This window comes from Artemia franciscana, chromosome 2 (assembly GCF_032884065.1).
Source record: "Artemia franciscana chromosome 2, ASM3288406v1, whole genome shotgun sequence".
In the NCBI taxonomy this organism is placed as follows: Eukaryota; Metazoa; Arthropoda; class Branchiopoda; order Anostraca; family Artemiidae; genus Artemia; species Artemia franciscana.
The window spans coordinates 55,135,787-55,151,935 of record NC_088864.1 but is presented as its reverse complement, the minus strand read 5'-3'; the positions used below and the strand labels follow the sequence as shown (position 1 = coordinate 55,151,935).

The window sequence follows — 16,149 nt, the reverse complement described above, 5'->3', positions numbered from 1 at the left end:
ATGTGTGGGTAATATAGCGAGAAAAGTGAAATCAAAATCAAAAGAAATTCCAACAGGAAAAGTAAGGAGCGACACAGCTCAATAGTAACCACAAAATAGTTGAAACAGAATTTAGAACGCAGATGAATGTAGTTGAAAATATGAAAGCGTACCTACATGAACTTTAAATGTTAAAAAGTTAATACAACTAAGTTAATAAATATACAAGAGCACATGTAATGTGTAATATACATTAATAATGTGTGGGTAAAATAGCGAGAAAAGTGAAATCAAAATCAAAAGAAATTCCAACAGGAAAAGTAAGGAGCGACGCAGCTCAATAGTAACCACAAAATAGTTGAAACAGAATTTAGAACGCAGATGAATGTAGTTGAAAATATGAAAGCGTACCTACATGAACTTTAAATGTTAAAAAGTTAATACGACTAAGTTAATAAATATACAAGAGCACATGTAATGTGTAATATACATTAATAATGTGTGGGTAATATAGTGAGAAAAGTGAAATCAAAATCAAAAGAAATTCCAACAGGAAAAGTAAGGAGCGACGCAGCTCAATAGTAACCACAAAATAGTTGAAACAGAATTTAGAACGCAGATGAATGTAGTTGAAAATATGAAAGCGTACCTACATGAACTTTAAATGTTAAAAAGTTAATATGATTAAGTTAATAAATATACAAGAGCACATGTAATGTGTAATATACATTAATAATGTGTGGGTAATATAGCGAGAAAAGTGAAATCAAAATCAAAAGAAATTCCAACAGAAAAAGTAAGGAGCGACGCAGCTCAATAGTAACCACAAAATAGTTGAAACAGAATTTAAAACGCAGATGAATGTAGTTGAAAATATGAAAGCGTACCTACATGAACTTTAAATGTTAAAAAGTTAATACGACTAAGTTAATAAATATACAAGAGCACATGTAATGTGTAATATACATTAATAATGTGTGGGTAATATAGCGAGAAAAGTGAAATCAAAATCAAAAGAAATTCCAACAGGAAAAGTAAGGAGCGACGCAGCTCAATAGTAACCACAAAATAGTTGAAACAGAATTTAGAACGCAGATGAATGTAGTTGAAAATATGAAAGCGTACCTACATGAACTTTAAATGTTAAAAAGTTAATACGATTAAGTTAATAAATATACAAGAGCACATTTAATGTGTAATATACATTAATAATGTGTGGGTAATATAGCGAGAAAAGTGAAATCAAAATCAAAAGAAATTCCAACAGGAAAAGTCAGTAGAGAGACGCAGAATAGAAACTAGAGACAAATCACTACAAGCAGCACCCTACATATAGTCGAGGAACTTGTTCGAGTTTACTGTTTTCGGATTTACTGTTTACTGTTAACAGTTTACTGTTTATTGTTAGGGAACTGTTTAGGAACGAGTAATACTTGTTAGGGTTTTCATGGTACTTGTTTAAACGCGGAACGTGCAGCTGCTCTGTCAAAACATATGAGATACTGGTTCATTTTGAGCAACGATAATCACAAAAAAATAGCTTCTCTACAAATACCAAAACAAAAATGTCAATAGTGGCGGTTGAGACGGTACCACAACCCTTCCTATGTGACAGACTATTTAATCCACCTAGACAGTATTTCGAAAGAGATCAAGTGAATTTCCGAAATACTAAACTATATTTCAAACAGTTCGTAGTAAGAAACTGTAAGTAAGGAGCGACGCGGCGCAATAGTAACCACAAAAAGAAGCTTTTCTACCAAAACAAAAACAAAAACGTCAATAGTGGCGGTAGAGACGGTACCACAACCCTTCCTATGTGACAGACGATTTAATCCACCCAGACGAAATTTCGGAAGAGATCAAGTGAATTTCCGAAATACTTAACTATATTTCAGACAGTTCGTAGTAAGGAACTGTAAGTAAGGAGCGACGCAGCTCAATAGTAACCACAAAAAAGGAGTTTTTCTACCAAAACAAAAACGTCAATAGTGGCGGTTGAGACGGTACCAGAACCGTTCCTATGTGACAGACGATTTAATCCACCCAGACGAAATTTCGGAAGAGATCAAGTGAATTTCCGAAATACTTAACTATATTTCAGACAGTTCGTAGTAACGAACTGTAAGTAAGGAGCGACGCAGCTCAATAGTAACCACAAAAAAAGGAGTTTTTCTACCAAAACAAAAACAAAAACGTCAGTAGTGGCGGTTGAGACGGTACCACAACCGTTCCTATGTGACAGACGATTTAATCCACCCAGACGAAATTTCGGAAGAGATCAAGGAATTTCCGAAATACTTAACTATATTTCAGACAGTTCGTAGTAACGAACTGTAAGTAAGGAGCGACGCAGCTCAATAGTAACCACAAAAAAGGAGTTTTTCTACCAAAACAAAAACGTCAATAGTGGCGGTTGAGACGGTACCAGAACCGTTCCTATGTGACAGACGATTTAATCCACCCAGACGAAATTTCGGAAGAGATCAAGGAATTTCCGAAATACTTAACTATATTTCAGACAGTTCGTAGTAACGGACTGTAAGTAAGGAGCGACGCAGCTCAATAGTAGCCACAAAAAAGGAGTTTTTCTACCAAAACAAAAACAAAAACGTCAATAGTGGCGGTTGAGACGGTACCACAACCCTTCCTATGTGACAGACTATTTAATCCATCCAGAAAGTACTTTGGAAGAGAGCAAGTGAATTTCCGAAATGCTTAACCATATTTCAAACAGTTCGTAGTAACAAACTGTAAGTAAGGAGTGACGCGGCGAAATAGTAATTGAAACTCTAAAAAAAGTAATTCGATATGAATAGATATATGAAAACAATTGGATTGTTATGCTGATTTCCAATAGATAACATTAATTGAGTAGTATTACCCATCAGAGGCTACGAAAACCTGAGAAAATTTACCTGATTTTCAAAAAAGAGAGGAAACACCCCTTGAAAGTCAAATAATCTTAATGAAAATCACACCAACAGATTCAGCGTATCAGATAGCCATGCTGTAGAGGTTTTGAGCTCCTATTCCCAAAAATGTGGAATTTTGCATTTTGAATTTTTTGCCATATTGAAGGAAGAAGTTCTGATTTATACTCTTAGTCAGTACAAAATCGGAAGAAGAAACGTATAAATATAAGAAAAATTCTGCCTAATAAGCAATTTATAAGTACTTTAGAATAAGCAGTTATTTTACAATCAACCTGTGTTTGAACCGGAACAAATATGAATTTAATTTTACAACCTACGCTACTTTATGACTTGCACTTATGCCATTTCTTGGTCGTTTCAATTACAATGCTGCAAGTAAAAGTACACAAAATTGGAGAAATTTTTAAATTAGTTTCATCGTTATGGGTTATAAGAAGCTTGTCGAAGGTGGAAATGGCTTAATACCTCCTTTTCTACCTTGTGTCCATGATTCTACGTCCAGTTATGACTCCTGTCTCACATTTTTATTTGTTGGAGAGGGGACTTCAAAAGTTCTCAAAAAAGGGGGGAGGGGAGGTTAAGGTTTAAAAAAAAATTCCAGAAAATTTTGACATTTTAGCCTAATATTATTAAAAGTTGGACATGAGTGGCCATTTTTTTTATACCCTAAGAGGGTAGAGACGGATTTCTGGTTTATACCCCTACCCCCTCTTTGGTTCGCACCCGTGTCTCCGGCGTAATATACAACCTCACTTAGTTGGCGGTGTTTTCCTGTTTCATTACGTTTAAATTATATCCCATTATATACGATTCTTTGGCTTTTGTTTTCTTCACTCTAATTTCATTTGCCGTTAAAAAATCAATTAGTTGAATATTTTAACCTAATTTTTGTAGCAAATTGTAATTAAACTAGCCGGACAAGAACGATCATATCCAAAAGGCTAATTGGCTAGGCTTCGGATAGAAAACCAATTTCCAATATTTTAGATGATTGTCTTTTCTTTCGTCGAAATGAGAGTTTAATCGTTGATGTCTAACTTATAAATTTGCTTATTAAAAGTGAAAGTTCGCATTAGTTGAAAAAGATCAGCAAACTTTACATTTGAATTAAAGCTATATCCTCTGACAAGTAAACTAATTGCATTTTTTTTTATTACAAAAGAAATTATAGTAAAACTTAAATAATCTCAAGAAGCTGATTCAAAAGATAATTTTGTAATTATCTTTATCAACAAATGAAGATCGAGAAGGGTTTTATTAAGGCCAACGGAAATAATGGATAAACAAAAATATTTTTTTGGTTTTTGAATTTTTCATTCTGCTTTCGGGTTTGATAGTTTTTCTTTTGGTTTTCAGCGTTGTATGGTTTTTAGATTCTTAATCTTTCCAATTTTGTTTTTATTTGCGGTTTTTTCTGTTGGTTTTGTTGTTGTTTGGTTATATCCAAGTTGTCTTGTCCACATTTTTTGGCGTTTTCTTCTAATTTATCTGATATCATTGAAGACCACTGAGGTGGTCGTCTGCCTAAGATATTCGCTTTGTTCGTCAAGTATCTTCATTGACCTAAAAAGACCAATTGCTCGATCTTTGCTCCTTTAATTTTGTTTTTTAAGACGATTACTTTCATTTACTCATATTCATAATAACCTCATCATAAACATTCATAATAGTTTAAATCATAGACAAATGGAAGATCTGGAGATTTTTACTTGACCAATTCACACAGAGACAACCATAAAACTGTATTGGTTATTCCTCCTAAAAGAAATAGCCGATACCCACATTTTGAAAAACGCACCGAATTCGTCTTATTTATAAAATTTGTTATAGGTGTAGGCTACTGGCTTCACAAAAAGGTATTTGCGCCAGCTGTGGCAACACTAGTGGAAATCAAATGAAATAAGCCTGACATGGACATGAACAAAGTCAAGATAATCTTTAATATGTCACTAAACTGAAATGACTATCAAATTATTATAGGTTACTCGGTCTATAAGAAATAGCAATTACCCGCATTTTTGAAAAACTCACCGAATTCGCCTTATTTTTAAATTAAATAAAAAAAACAACAAGTTTTCTTAACTGCAAGTAAGGAGCGACATTAAAACTTAAAACGAACAGAAATTACTCTGTATATGAAAGGAGTTGTCCCCTCCTCAACGCCCCACTCTTTACGCTAAATTTTGACTCTTTCTCTCAACTCTACTTTTAAAACAGTAAAAAACTTTAGCGTAAAGAGCGAAGCGTTGAGGAGGGGACAACCCCTTTCATATACGGAGTAATTTCTGTTCGTTTTAAGTTTTTTTTTCTGGTCGTTTTAAGCTTTAATGTCGCTCCTTACTTGCAGTTAAAAAAAACTTGTTTTCTTATTTAATTTCTGAACGTTTTTGAATTAATGCATTTTTGATTTTGGCTCTCTGCACATGAATAATTAAAACGAAATTTGCATATTAATTTATTTTTTTGGCTAAATGGCTTTCTCATAGTTTTGATCGGACAATTTTGAGAAAAAAAGGAGCGGGGAAGGAGGCCTAGTTACCCTCCAATTTTTTGGTTACTTAAAAAGGCAATTAGAACTTTTAATTTTTTACGAACGTTTTCATTAGTAAAAATATTTTTTTCAGTTGAAAAAACTTTATCATTTTTATTTTTTCATTTTTTTTTAAATGCTAGAAAATCCTGCACCCCCTTCATGGAAATTCTCTTCCCCTACGACAAATTCCTCCATAGAAAGTTCCCCCACATAACCCCTCCCCCCCGAACCAAAAAAAATCCCGCTGAAAACGTCTGTACACTTCCAAATAACCATTACTATATGTAAACACTGGTCAAAGTTTGTAACTTGCAGCCCCTCTCACGGGGACTGTGGGGGAACAAGTAGTCCCCAAAGACTTAATTATCAGGTTTTCTTACTATGCTGAATAAAATGGCTATCTCAGTATTTTGATCCGGTGACTTTGGAAAAAAATGAGCGTAGGAGGGGGCCTAGGTACCCTCCAATTTTTGGTCACTTTACAAGGGCACTAGAACTTTTAATTTCCGTTAGAATGAGCCCTCTTGCAACATTCTAGGACCACTGGGTCGGTACAATCCCCCCTGGGAAAAAAACAACAAAAAACAAACAAACAAATAAACACGCACCCGTGATCTATCTTCTGACAAAAAATTCAAAATTCCACATTTTTGTAGATAGGAGCTAAAAACTTCTACAGTAGGGTTCTCTGATGCACTGAATCTGATGGTGTTATTTTCGTTAAGATTCTATGACTTTAAGGGGGTGTTCCCCCTATTTTCTAAAATGAGGCATATATTCTCAGGCTCGTAACTTTGGATGGGTAAGACTTAACTTGATGAAACTTACATATTTAAAATCAGCATAAAAATGCGATTCTTTTGATGTAACTCTTGGTATCAGAATAAAAACTGCGTAAAAACCTCTTGTTATTAAATATCTATTTAGCCACATTGTCTTTTTCGATTCTCTGTTTCGACTAATTTATTTGCAGAACATATGTTTCATATCATTTTCAGCTATATTTGAGGTAGATTTTTGAAAAACTGTATTATGACCAATGTCTTATAAATAATAATTTAATCAAAGACTTTATTTAGAAATACTTCTTGAAAATACATATTTTTTTAAAAATCATTGGTACAAGCTACAATAAGGTATGCATGCACTACACTGAGTACGTAAAGCTAATTTGCCTTTTTATTTTTATATATATTTGCTTATAGCAAAGCAATCGTTACTTGTACGACGGCATACGTGGAGGGGTTGTAATTTTGTTTGTTCACATGGCTCTTATTTTGCTTAGTGTAGGTTATCTGATATGCCGGTTGTATATTTCCTCGTTTTACCCACAATTGCGCTATGAGAGGGCATAATATGGTTATATTATCGTTCGCTATTTACGGGCTAGTGATTGTTGCCGGTTTGGGCTAAATGTTCTGCCGAGCAATAGCCTCAATATTGTCCTAGCAATGCGGCAACTAAGGCCCATGATATTATGTTTCTTTATTTAAGGTAACTGAAATCAAATGGAATTATACCTTGTAATTAATTAGAGCAGACGCATGATCGGAAATTTAAAGGCTTCAAAAAAAATTTATTGCTAATTAAAAACCGATTTGGAATATATTAAGCTGTAGCCTGAAATCAGAGTTACCGTCCTTCGAGGCTCACCAGCTTTTCAAAAATTATTATGAAAGTTAGAAGGGGTTGACATGGTTTAATGAAGTTGAAAGCATAATTTATTACCATTCTAAAATATGAATTTTATAGAAATAATATGATTTTTAAAAATATACATATTTCAGAAAGTATTTTTTTATAACGTTTTTGATTTAATTATTATTTATAAAATATTGATCACAATACAGCTTTTCAAAAATCCTCCTCAAATATAGCTGAAAATGATATGAAACATATATTCTGTAAATAAATTAGTCGAAACAGAGAATCGAAAAAGACAATGTGGCTAAATACATATGTAATAACAAGAGGTCTCTACGCAATTTTTCCTATTTTTCAATGCGGTCAGTCTAGATATTTTGATCAGTCTGTTTGAAATACAAAAAAGTTAGATTGACGTCCATCAAACAGTTCGTGGTAACGAACTGTAGTAAGGAGCGACCTGGCTCAATAGTAACCAAAACTCAAAAAAATTGAATTTTATACTAATAGCTACATCAAAAGAATTGCGCTTTAATGCTGATTTTAAGTATATAAGTTTCATGAAGTTTAGTCTTACCCATCAAAAGTTACGAGCCTGCGAAAATTTGCGTTATTTTAGAAAATAAGGGGAAACAACCCATAAAAATCATAGAATCTTAAGGAAAATCACACCATCAGATTCAGCGTATCAAAGAATCCTATTGTAAAAGTGTCAAGCTCCTATCTACAAAAATGTGGAATTTTGTATTCTTTGCCAGAAGGCAGATCACGGATGCGTGTTTATTTGTTTGTTTTTTGTTTTTTTTTCCCAAGGTGATCGTATCGAACCAGTGGTCCTAGAATCTTGCGAGAGGGCTCATTCTAACGAAAATAAAAAGTTCTAGTGCCCTTTTTAAGTGACCAAAAAAATTGGAGGGCACCTAGGCCCCCTAAACGCTAATTATTTTCCCAAAGTCACAGGATCAAAATTCTGAGATAACCATTTTATTCAGCGTAGTCAAAAGACCTTATAACTATGTCTTTAGGGACGACTTACTCCCCCACAGTCCCCGTGGGAGGGGCTACAAGTTACAAACTTTGACCTGTGCTTACATATAGTAATGGTTATTTGGAAGCGTACAGAGGTTTTCAGGGGGATTTTTAGGTTGAGGGGGGCGGTGAGAAGAAGGGAATATTTTGGGGGAACTTTCCTTGGAGGAATTTGTCATGGGTGAAGAAAATTTTCATGAAGGGAGCGCAGGATTTTCTAGCATTATTAAAAAAAACAATGAAAAAATAAATATAGAAAAGTTTTTTCAACTGAAAGTAAGGAGAAGCATTAAAACTTAAAACGAACAGAAATTATTACGCATATGGTGGGCTTACCTCCTCCTAATAACCCGCTCTTTACGCTAAAGTAATATTATTAATTTCGACTATTTATTCTACGGCTTTTGTGATTCAGGGGTCATTCTCAAGAAATTGGGACAAAGTTTAAGCGTTAGTGTAAAGAGCGAGGTACTGACGAGGGGGTGAACCTCCTCATATACGTCATAAAAACATGAGAATACAGAAGTTCGTTACGTAAGCTAATTTGTAAGGTACGTATATCTTTTACTTATAAAAAAAATTCGTAAAAAATTAAAAGTTCAAGTTGTCTTTTTAAGTTACCGAAAAATCGAAGGGCAACTAGGCCTCCTCCCCCGCTCCTTTTTTTCTCAAAATCATTCGATCAAAACTATGAGAAAGCCATTTAGCCAAAAAAAATAAATATGCAAATTTCGTTTTAATTATTCATCCGCGGAGAGCCAAAATCAAAACATGCATTGATTCAAAAACGTTCAGAAATTAAATAAAAAAAACAAGTTTTTTTAACGGAAAGTAAGGAGCGGCATTAAAACTTAAAACGAACAGAAATTACTTCGTATATGAAAGGGGCTGCTTCCTCATCAACGCCCCGCTCTTTGCGCTAAAGTTTTTTACTGTTTTAGAAAGTAGAGTTAAGAGAAAGAGTCAAACTTTAGCATAAAGAGCGGGGCGTTGATGAGGAAGCAGCCCCTTTCATATACGAAGTAATTTCTGTTCTTTTGAAGTTTTAATGCCGCTCCTTGCTTTCCGTTAAAAAAACTTGTTTTTTTATTTAATAAAAATAAGAAGTTGATTTTTCATACAGAAAAAAAAAATATTAGATTAATGTTAGGTACACAAAGGGTAATCAAAGTCAGGATAGGTCATAAGATTAGAGTAGGGCACCTTCTTGGTTAAGGGGTTAGAAATTTTAGGAAATTCAAATTCCCAGAAACATGAGGGAGTTTAATTTTTGAATCGCGGTTGTCATCGGGAATTAGGGGCTATCTAATTTGACTTACTAGTGTACCTTTCTAATATTTTTACCAGCGTCTATTTATAGTGTTCTAATGTTAATAAAGGCAAATGATAGCTTTATAGTAAAAACTTGGTTCGATAAGTTAATACTGGAAGCATTAGTACTTTTGGTACTTCCTAATGAAATATACTAAACTATGATGAAAATGTAATCCTTGAGTAACGAAATTATGGCGACTAAAACAGAGAATTATGGAAAGCAAGCTGCTAAGAACGTACTATATTAAATACCTAACCTAACCAATTCTATCAAACAGTACGTGATAAATAACTGTAGTAAGGAGCTACCCGGCTCAATAGTAACCGAGACCCTAAAAAACAGAATTTTTATACCAATAGTTACATTAAAAGAATCATATTTCAATGCGGATATTAAATATATAAGTTCCATCAAGTTTAGTCTTACCCTTCAAAAGTTACAAGCCTGAGAAAATTTGTTTTAGAAAATAGGGTGAAACACTCCTTAAAAGTCATAGAATCTTAACGAAAATCACACCATCAGATTCAGCGTATCAGAGAACCCTACAGTAGAAGTATGAAGCTCCTATATACAAAAATGTGGAATTTTGTATTTTTGCCACAAGACAGATCACGGATGCGTGTTTATTTGTTGTTTTTTTTTTTCCAGGGGTGATCGTATCAACCCAGTAGTCCTAGAATGTCGCGAGAGGGATCATTCCAACGAAAATTAAAAGTTCTAGTGCCATTTTTTAGTGACTAAAAATTGGAGTGCACCTAGGCCCCTCCCACGCTCATATTTTCCCGAAGTCACCGGATCAAAATCCTGTGATACTCATCTTATTCAGAATAGTCGAAAAACCTAATAACTATTTCTTTGGCGACAGCTTACTCCCCACAATCTCTGTGGGAGGGGCTGAAAGTTACAAACTTTGACCAGTGTTTACATGTAGTAATGGTTATTGGGAAGTGTACAGACGCTGTCAGGGGATTTTCTTGGCTGGAGGAAGAGGGCTTGAAGGGAGGGGTTTATGAGGGGGAACTTTCCTGGAAGAATTTATCATGGGGGAAGAGAATTTCCATGAAGAGGGCGCCGGATATTTTAGAATTTTTTAAAAAACAACAAGAAAATAAATGTGAAAAAGGTTTTTTCAACTGAAACTAAGGAGCAGCGTTAAAACTAAAAACGAACAGAAATTATAACGCATATTTTACCTCCTCCTAATAATTCGCCCTTTACGCTAAAGTAATATTATTAATTTCGACTATTTATTCTACGGCCTTTGTGATTCAGGGGTCATTTTTAAGGAATTGGGACAAAATTTAGGCTTTAGTGTAAAGAGCGAGGTATCGACGAGGGGGTGAACCCTCTCATATACGTAATAAAAACAACGAATATAGAAGTTCGTTAAGTAAGTTAATTCGTAAGTTAAGTATATTTTTAATAATAAAAGCGTTCGTAAGAAAATAAAAGATCTAATTGCCTTTTTAAGTAACCAAAAAATTGGAGGGTAACTAGGCCTACTCCCCTACTCATTTTTTCTCAAAATCATCCGGTCAAAACTACGAAGATGCCATTTAGCCAAAAAATAAATTAATATGCAAATTTCGTTTTAATTATTCATGTGTGGAGAGCCAAAATCAAAACATGCATTAATTCAAAAACATTCAGAACTTAAATTTAAAAAAAAAACAAGTGTTTTTAACTGAAAGTAAGGAGCGACATTAAAACTTTAAACGAACAGAAATCATTCCGTATATGAAAGGGGCTCTTCCCTCCTTAGCGCCCTGCTATTAACGCTAAAGTTTTTACTGTTTTAAAAAGTAGAGTTGAGAGAAAGAGTCAAACTTTAGCTTAAAGAGCGGGGGGTTGAGGAGGGAACAGTCCCTTTCATATACGGAGTAATTTCTTTTCGTTTTAAGTTTTATTGTCGCTCCTTACTTCCAGTTAAAAACACTTGTTTTTTTTTATTTAATATATTAAGGATTTAACTAAAATATACATGCATAGTAGTTTATATCACTGAGATTAAGTTAATTATCTTCAAATGCAGAGAGAGAGAAACCGGTTTTAAAAAAATCAAATAGATGAAGCTTTTTGGTGCGGTCGATATCAAACAGTTCGTGGTAACGAAATGTAGTAAGGAGTGACCCGGCTCAATAGTAACCAAAACTCTAAAAAATGGAGTTTTGGTACCAATAGCTACATCAAAAGAATCGCATTTTACTGCTGATTTTAAATATATAAGTTTCATCAAGTTTAGTCTTACCCATCAAAAGTTACGAGCCTGAGAAAATTTGCGTTATTTTAGAAAATAGGGGGAAACACCCCCTAAAAGTCATAGAATCTTAACGAAAATCACACCATCAGATTCAGCGTATCAGAGAACCCTACTGTAGAAGTTTCAAGCTCCTATCTACAAAAATGTGGAATTTTATATTTTTTGCCAGAAGGCAGATCACGGATGCGTGTTTATTTGTTTGTTTGTTTTTTTCCCAGGGGTGATCGTATCGACCCAGTTGTCCTAGAATGTTGCGAGAGGGCTCATTCTAACGGAAATGAAAAGTTCTAGTGCCCTTTTTAAGTGACCAAAAAATTGGAGGGCACCTAGGCCCCCTCCCACGCTAATTATTTTCCCAAAGTCAACGGATCAAAATTCTGAGATAGCCATTTTATTCAGCGTAGTCGAAAAACCTTATAACTATGTCTTTGGGAACGACTTACTCCCCCAGAGTCCCCGTGGGAGGGGTTACAAGTTCAAAACTTTGACCAGTGCTTACATATAGTAATGGTTATTGGGAAGTGTACAAGCGTTTTCAGGAGGATTTTTTGGTTGGAGGCAGGGGTTGAGAAGAGGGGGATATGCTGGGGGAACTTTCCATCGAGGAATTTGTCATGGGGGAAGAAAATTTCCATGAAGGGAGCGCAGGATTTACTAGCATTACTAAAAAAAAAACAATGAAAAAATAAATATGAAAAAGTTTTTTTCAGCTGGAAGTAAGCTGCATTAAAACTTAAAACGAACAGAAATAATTACCCATATGAGGGGCTCACCTCCTCCTAATACCTCGCTCTTTACGCTAAAGTATTTTTAGTAATTTCAACTATTTATTCTGCGGCTTTTGTGATTCAGGGGTCATTCTTAATGAATTGGGACAAAATTTAAGCTTTAGTGTAAAGAGCGAGGTACTGACGAGGGGGCGAACTCCCTCATATATGTAATAAAAACATGAGAATACAAAAGTTCTTTACGTAAGCTAATTTATAAGGTACGTATATCTTTTACTTATAAAAAAACTCGTAAACAATTAAAAGTTCTAGTTGCCTTTTTAATTAACCGAAAATCGGAGGGCAACTAGGCTTCCTCCCCCGCTCTTTTTTCCTCAAAATCATTCGATCAAAATTATGAGAAAGCCATTTAGCCAAAAAAAAAAAAAAATACAAATTTCGTTTTAATTATTCCTCTGCGGAGAGCCAAAACCAAAACATGCATTGATTCAAAAACGTTCAGAAATTAAATAAAAAAAAACAAGTTTTTTTAAATGAAAGTAAGGAGCGACATTAAAACTTAAAACGAACAGAAATTACTCCGTATATGAAAGGGGCTTTTCCTTCTCAACGCCCCGCTCTTTACGCTAAAGTTTTTTACTGTTTTAAAATATAGAGTTAAGAGAAAGAGTCAAACTTTAGCGTAAAGAGCGGGGCGTTGAGAAGGAAAAGCCCCTTTCATATACGGAGTAATTTCTGTTCGTTTTAAGTTTTAATGTCGCTCCTTACTTTCATTTAAAAAATTTGTTTTTTTTTTATTTAATAATTGACAAGACTTTCATTTACTTCCTTGCAATACATCTTACAAAATATTTTGAGTGGTTAAAAACTCATTTATAATTCAAACGTTAATAGTTTGAACTCTTTCTCACAACTCTAGTTTTTAAAACAATAAAAAACTTTAGCGTAAAGAGCGAGGCGTTAAGGAAGGGATAACCCCTTTCATATACGGAATAATTTCTGTGCGTTTTTGGTTTTAATGTGGCTCCTCACTTTCAGTTAAAAACACTTGTGCTGTGAAGGAGATGAAGCCCCTTATTTACGTAATAATTTCTGTTCTCTTTAGGTTTAAATGCTCCTCCTTATTTCCAGCTGAAATTTTTTATTTATCTTCTCATTTTTTTTTTAATAATGCTAGAAAATCCTGCAGCCCCTTAATGGAAATTCTCTTCCCTCGTGATAAATTCCTTCATGGAAAGATCCTCCCACATAACCCCTTCTCCCGACCAATCTTACCCCCCTCAACACGAAAAAGTCCCCCTGAAAACGTCTGTACACTTCCCAATAACCCTTACTATATGTAAAAAATGGTCAAAGTATGCAACTTGCAGCCCCTACCCTGGGGACTACGGGAATTAAATCATCCCAAAAGACATAATTATTAGGTTTTTCGAATATGCTGAACAAAATGGCTATCTCAGAATTTTGATCCGATGACTTTGGGAAAAAATAAGCGTGGGAGGCGGCCCAGGTTCCGTCAAATTTTTTTGGTCCCTTTAAAAGGGCACTGGAACTTTTAATTCCCGTTAGAATGAGCCTTCTCACGACGTTCTAGGACCACTGGGTCGATACGATCAACCCTGGGAAAAAAAAAACAAAAAAAATAAATAAACACACATCCGTGATCTGTCTTCTGGTAAAAATAGAAAATTCCACATTTTTGTAGATAGGAGCTTGAAACTTCTACAGTAGTTTTATGATACGCTGAATTTGATGGTGTGATTTTCGTTAAGATTCAGTAACTTTTAGGGGGTGTTTCTCCCTATTTTCTAAAATGAGGCAAATTATCTCAGGCTCTAACTTTTGATGGGTAAGACTACACTTGATGAAACTTACATATTTAAAATCAGCATAAAAATTTTATTCTTTTGGTGTAACTATTGGTATTAAAATTTCTTTTCTTAGAGTTTCGGTTACTATTGAGCTGGGTCACTCTTTACTACAGTTTGTTACTACGAACTGTTTGATAGTTTCAACCTCTTTGGCTGTTTTGTTACTGAGCCTTAAAAAATTAAATAAAAAACTAGTTTTTTTTACTGAAAGTAAGGAGCGACACTAAAACTTAAAACGAACAGAAATTACCCCGTGTATGAAAGGGGATGTTCCCTTCTCAATGCCCCGCTCATTACGCTAAAGTTTGACTCTTTCTCTTTAATTCTACTTTATTAAACAGTAAAAAAAACTATATCCAACTCGACTTTGCAAGGGGAGAAAAAGATCTTTTGAAGGCCTTTCGGAGAACAGTTTTGTTTCAAATTTAAATCTTATACGCGTTAGGCTATAACCCCCATGTTCACTTCTTTGATCTGTTTCCAAAGATTTTTTTTTTTCATTTATTGTTTTTATGCAGTAGCGTATATTAGATTGGGGGTACAAGAGCGTTCCCTCGAGTGAGATCCTCATAAAGTGGAAACGGGGGATTTACATGCAAACTCTTAACAGGGAAAACGCCACTGCCGATTTGACAGTAGAGGTATTGTTGATGCTCAATCTAATGGGAAAAGGTTTTCCATCCCCTGCAAACACATCAGCGAAAATAAAGATCAAGAAGATCAGTGCAAGTCATGGTTCAGCATAGCCACCGTTGGTAACCAACGGATCTCAGCGACAGATTATCAGCAATATTCTGTGAGAATACAAGATTAAAATTTAATTTAAGCCCCTGAAATGTATAAAAAGCGTCATTTAGGACAGATTTTAGACCGTTTTCTGGTGTGAAAATAAAAAGTAAATCACAGTCTTAAATCACAAAAAACGACATTTTTTGGCTTAAAGTAATATATTACTCCGAACAGTTCTTTCAAGCAGCATCAGGAGCGTGTGTACCATATTAGATAGGAAAAAAAACGATGGAGTGGAGAAAGGAAGTGAAAGAATATGTGTGATGTAATATTTCTATAGATAGTACTATACTTCATTTACGACCTCAGTTTTTTGCGAGGCGCAACAAGTTAGAAAAAGAAATTGGGTTGTGGTACAAATTTTTGGTAATTGGGACATTTTTCGGGGCGATCTGTATTACTTTTTGTTGACGACACTGCTCTTGAATGGTTTGCAAGTTTGGTTTATTTCCTGCCAATTGGGCTATGAAATTTTCAACTTCATGGGATTAGTGACAAAAAAAATCCTGTTTCTAAAATTTATTTTGTCATTTATCTTCTTTGGAGTCTTGGATCACAATATAATTATAATTGTTTTTTAGGGTTTGGTTACTATTGAGCCAAGGCGCTCCCTACTACAGTTTGTTACCATGAACTGTTTGATTTCGTGTTTATAGGTGTACTCGCTTCACAGAAAGGTACCAGTCTGCATATTTGCACCAGCTGTGGCAACACTAGTGGAAATCAAATGAAATAAACCTGACATGGACATGAGCAAATTCAAGATAATCTTTAATATGTCGTTAAGTTGAAATGACTACCAAATTACTATAGGTTACTCGGTCTAATAGAAATAGCAATTACCCGCATTTTTGAAAAACGCGCCGAATTCGCCATATGGCATATTAGCCATTTATATAATATATAATAAATATATATTATAAAAGCCACTTACAATTGTATTTAGAATATTGTTAATCGATTACAGTCTGGGCACGTACGCTGAAATGTATTTTGAAGAGAATCATACACTTAGGCGATGAGATAAAAGCAAAAAAACATAATAATTGATTTATGCCAAGATAT

At 34.4% G+C, this 16,149-nt stretch overlaps 1 protein-coding gene across 3 annotated transcripts in view; it reads right to left on the bottom strand.

Annotated features, from left to right (window-relative positions):
* Nucleotides 1-16,149, bottom strand: part of LOC136043790 (thymidylate synthase-like) — a 77,513-nt gene that overhangs the window by 17,598 nt on the left and 43,766 nt on the right. The window lies entirely within an intron of this gene.